Below are 5,281 nucleotides of genomic sequence, written 5' to 3'. Positions count from 1 at the left end.
AACTGCTGTGCTGGGGGGAGTCCGCTGACTGCCTCACTCCCAGAGGACACCAGGACGGAGCGAAGACCCTGGAGTGAGACAGGATCTCACCCACCTCCTTGCTTTCAGTTGCACGTGAGCCTCTCCTGCCACAGAAAGCATGCCCTTCACCCTCCCACCCTCTCCAGCACATGGCACCCAGCAAAGCAACGAGGGTGCAGACACACCACGCTGAAGGGCAGCATGGATAAACACTGCCTAAATATAAGATGAAGGCACCCTCCATGTTTTTATTGCAGTGCAAAGAGGAGATGCAGACCCTGAAGGAGCAGCAAACTGAGTGCTCAACACATCGATGTCATCTATGCCAACCATTCCCTTCTTGCTAGCCCAGCCCATGCAGCAGAGGCCAAGGTGGGGAGCTGTGCATCAAGGGATCCCTGTACATCAAATTTTAATAGATCTCAGAAGATGAAAAGATAGAAAATTACCTTCTGTGACAGAGAGTACTGTACTGAGATTGGGTCTACTGGTCATCCTCCACCATCTGCAAACAGGATGACGACCCCCTCCTTTCAGGAATGATCCAGCAGAGGACAACTTACTTTGAAGACTGCTGAGGTCCCTTCTGGCCCTCCTAGGATTGTGTTAGTGCTTCTTCTGGAATAGCTTTTGCCATTGGGTGGGATTCACCTAACCTCAGCTCCCTGCATGAGAGAAGACTGTCCAGGCCCCCTCCTGGGAGGAGGGAAGAGGGAGCACATTCAGAAGCAGTTTATATAAAGCCAGTGGGTGGACTGAAGCACCCTCAAGACTAAACACCCTCTCTCATCAACAAGAGGGAGAGGCAAACTCCACTGGACTAGCAGCTTGTAGATATGGGAGTCTTAGGTACCCAACATTGCCAGGAGGATCCCCCATCTTGGATAAGGGATCAGACCAGAAGGATTGCAGGCATCTTCCAGTCTGACCAGCAGAGAAACCAAGGGAGAGGTTTTGTGGGTAGAATCATTTCCCCTTCCCGCCAGTGAAGGGAGAGCTCCAGGGGTTGCCTGCACCAGCGCCAGCCCCTACCTGCGTGGTGCTGCAGAGCCCTCATCCCTGGTGCTGCACGCTCATTCTTCCACATAGCAAAAGCGCGGTGAGTTGCAAGGTGGGAAAACATCATGGTTTATAGTGGGTTTTTAAGTTATGGAGAAAAAAAAAAAAGGTCAAATTTAGAGATACAGTTCTAGGATGTGACCTCCTCCTCCTCCTGTCCACCTCCCTCTTCCCATGCAGGCACCATTCTCTGCAGCGCGTCGTCTGCGCTGGCAAACCCAGCTTTTTGCAAATGCCTTCAGGAGAAATCTTTGTACAAGCCAAAGGGTCCTGGGCAACCAGGACACAAGGCTGGAAGAGCCCCTCTTGGACAGGGCAGCTGAGCCCAGCAGAGCTTGTAATTATGTACTTGGCTAATGAGCCTCGATGTCCCAAGTGTCTCAGAGCTGTCCCTTAGCAGCAGCCCCAAAGGCAGAGCACAAAAATGATGTTTTCCCAGAAGGCTGGGAACGAGACTTTTTCCCCTCAAAAATTCTTCCTCTGATGCTTCCTGCGGTAACACTGAGGCTATTTTGGTCCTTGTTGCAGAATCACAAACGCTCTATAGGGATGGGGGACATTTTAGCGTGCTGGTGGGGTGTCACCGGGGAGCCGGACTGCGGGTCCCCACGTCACCTACATTCCTACTGCTTTTGCTAGGATGGGAACATAAAAAAGAATTTTGATTTTGTTCTTTTTGCCTCCACAGAGTCCCTCAGCAAAAAGAAGGGCATGAAATGAAAGCAGGTTAGAGAGAATTTCGCTGGCATATTTCATGCTGCCCCTCGTCCCTTCGTTCCTACTGAGTATTCCCAGCCTGAATATTGAGTAACCCAAGCTTCAAAACACACATGGAGGTGATGGATTGCTGCTGAATGCAGGCTGAAGTCTTAAGCCAACAATTACTTTTCTCTGAAGGCTTCTCCCCCACCAGAAACTGGGGAACAAAACACCTTTGAATTGTTTTTATGAACAATGCTGTCGTCTGCACGGTAACCGGAATCTTTAAAGGATGCTGGGTTATGAATAGCTCTCATTACTGGGGGGAAAAATGCCCAGTGCCATCTTGGTATTTTTTTGTACATGTGCAGGGGATTAATCACCACTTTTAAAGAAGATCAGAGCTGAAATTATTAACCTCTGAGCAGAAACCTGATTTAAAAATGAAGGAGCCCACTTAGTGCCTGCCTCGGAGTCCAGAGCCCTCTCCTTCCCCCTCCTCTCCCGTGGCTGGGAGGAAATGAGCCTCCCCAGAGACAGCCGAGATGGACCTCGGCAAAATGAATGTCTCTGTAATCCCGTAAATCAAGTGGTGAGTAACTCCCGTCTGGGGGAAGGGATCACTTAAGAACCGGAGGCAGAGTCAAGGGACGGAATTCAGAAGAGCACAGAGGGGCTGAAGACACCTCGAGGGGCAGGGTATCAGTTTGGTGTTTCTGCTGCTTGTTTTTAAATTGTCGGATGTCAAAGCTTGTCATGTTGTACATTGCTCTCCAAAAGAAAAGAAAAAAAAGGCAAACTCCCCACCCCAGCCCAACTACATTAAACACATTTCATAAAAGGCTGGCTCTGCTTGATGGACGTGAACTTCCCACAGGCAACTTTTGGGGGACCCCCTTGCCTGCCCTCAGCACCTCATAGTCTTGAGTGGTTGCATTGCATTATTACGCGCTGAGTTCCAAGGACTGCATCTGGAGTGCTGTGTCCAGTTCTGGGCTCCCCAGTTCAAGGAAGATGAGGAACTCCTGGAGAGAGTCCAGAGGAGGAGGGCTACAAAGCTGATGAAGGGACTGGAGCATCTCCCCTATGAGGAAAGGCTGAGGGAGCTGGGCTTGTTCAGCCTGGAGAAGAAAAGGCTGAGAGGGGATCTCATCAACACAAATATCTCAAGGGTGGGTGCCATGAGGACAGAGCCAGACTCTTCTCAGTGGTGCCCAGAGACAGGACAAGGGGCAATGGGCACAAACTGAAACATAAGAGGTTTCAGTTGAATAGGAGAAAGAACTTCTTGACTTTGAGGGTGCCCGAGCCCTGGCCCAGGCTGCCCAGGGGGGACGTGGAGTCTCCTTCTTTGGAAATATTCAAACTCCGCCTGGACACTGTCCTGTGCCCCCTGCTCTGGGTGAGCCTGCTTGGGCAGGGGGGTGGCACTGGATGATCTCCGGAGGTCCCTTTCAACCCCTGACATTCTGGGATCTTGTGATTCTGTGAAATAAAGCGCATGGTCCCACAGGGCATCAGTGACAGCAATAGTGTCAGATATTTTGATGTTTTTAAAGCAAGCTTAGGAAAGCGGTTATTTGGGTGCTGCTGTTTCACACCTGCTGAGCACAGGGGCAGAGCTGTGGAGCCACTTCAACTTTCCAGTGAACCACGGGTGTCCCACAGAGGAGACAGTGACCACACACCTTGTGCCTCCTGGATGGATCAAACACAGTTCCTTAGTTCAGCTTGTCCAAAGCAAAACTAAAAAAAAGGAGAGTAACACACAGAGAGAGCCCCTTCTTGATGGATAAATTAAAAATTGCATGCCCACAGGTTCTCTCCTCCAATGCCTCCAGAGCATTTTCCAGCCTAACATAGTCATTTCCACCAGGCTGCAGAAATGGAGGCATTAAAAAGCTGAATGATACACCCAGCAATACTTGAAATAGAAACCACATACCCTGATACCTCAGTGACCCCCACAGAGCACTTGGCAAACTTTGGCGCGGACCAAAATGGTTCAACTGGTTGGTTCAACTCATGGCCTTCTGGGGAAGCAAGGTGAGCGAGGCCACCTTCTGGGCCCCTTGCCTTGACATCCCCCATCTCAGCCCCTTGCCTTGACACCCACCGTCTCAGCCCCTTGCCTTGAGATCCCCCATCTCAGCCCCTTGCCTTGAGATCCACCATCTCAGCCCCTTGCCTTGAGATGCATCATATCAGCCCCTTGCCTTGAGATCCATCACCTCAGCCCCCTGCCTTGACATCCACCATCTCAGCCCTGCCTTGAGATCCACCATCTCAGCCCCTTGCCTTGACATCCACCATCTCAGCCCTGCCTTGAGATCCACCATCTCAGCCCCTTGCCTTGACATCCATCATCTCAGCTTGTCCATGGGGTCCCCTCAGACCTGTAGGTACCTCAAAGCTAGCTGGGTGGCGTAAGGAAGAGGACATGAAAAACCACTAGATCCAAAAGGCTGACCCCAGGTAGCAGGAGATGCAGCACAGCAAAAAGCACTGCCTCTCCGGGGAACCCTGAGTCACCAAGGTTTGATACACACGGGTTTATTATGCTATTTGGTTTCTTGGTAACAGCAGACCAAGCTGCAGCGGCAGCAATCATCAGCTTTGTTCTAAACCCCCAAAAGTGCCACGACGTCAGATTAAAAAGCTTCCATTTAAAGAAAAAAAAACCAAAAACCCACCAAAAAAAAAAAAACCCAAAAAACCCCACCAAGGCGAGACTTGGTAGTGATTCATAATGACGCTGTTTTACAGGCTCCCTAATGGGTGCACTCTCCATTCAAGGAAAACGCGCGGTGCATCGAGTGAATGATTTTGCTGGGCTCTGCGCCGCAACGGCAGCGCCCTCGGGTCGATAGGCAGATCCCAGAACGCGCCCCGCTTACAGTAACATTAGCAGCAGCCGCACATTACCCGTTCTTGAGAGCCTGAAGTGGCTGCACAGCCGCCTCTTGTTTTACGGGAGGCTATTTAATATTCTCTTGCTGTTGACACCCTGCCTCTCCCCCGCCTCCCCTCTTCTGCAGCTTTTCCCCAAACCTGCAAGAACAAGTAACACAGCCAATCCCTCGCCGCTCCTCCGAGACGGCAAACTGGGACCAAAGAACAGGAGCTGGGAGGTTTCCTTCCTATTTGGTGCTAAAGAAGGATTTTGCTTACCAAGTCAGCGTGTTACCGTCTATCGGCTCCAGCCTCAGCTCATACGGCCCATGCTCAGCATCGCTCCAGCACTTCACGCCGGCCCTACCAGCAGCAGGGGGATCAGCTTCTAAGGTGTAAACCCACTAATACCTACACACTCTGTTCCTTTTTGCCTTCTCTGTGCTCCTGGAGATGTATTTGGATCCTGTTCACAGACTTCCCCCTGCAAAGCTCTTTTTTTTTTTTTTTCAGGTAAAAGCAGAGATTTTTGAAACCCTGGCAGGGGTTGCCCAGAGAGGGTGGAGGCCCCCCATACCTGGAAACATTCAAGGCCAGGTTGGACGGGGCT

The sequence above is a fragment of the Egretta garzetta genome, unplaced genomic scaffold (genome assembly GCF_000687185.1).
Source record: "Egretta garzetta isolate BGI_Z169 unplaced genomic scaffold, ASM68718v1 scaffold260, whole genome shotgun sequence".
NCBI lineage: Eukaryota > Metazoa > Chordata > Aves > Pelecaniformes > Ardeidae > Egretta > Egretta garzetta.
This window is presented reverse-complemented; position numbering follows the sequence as displayed.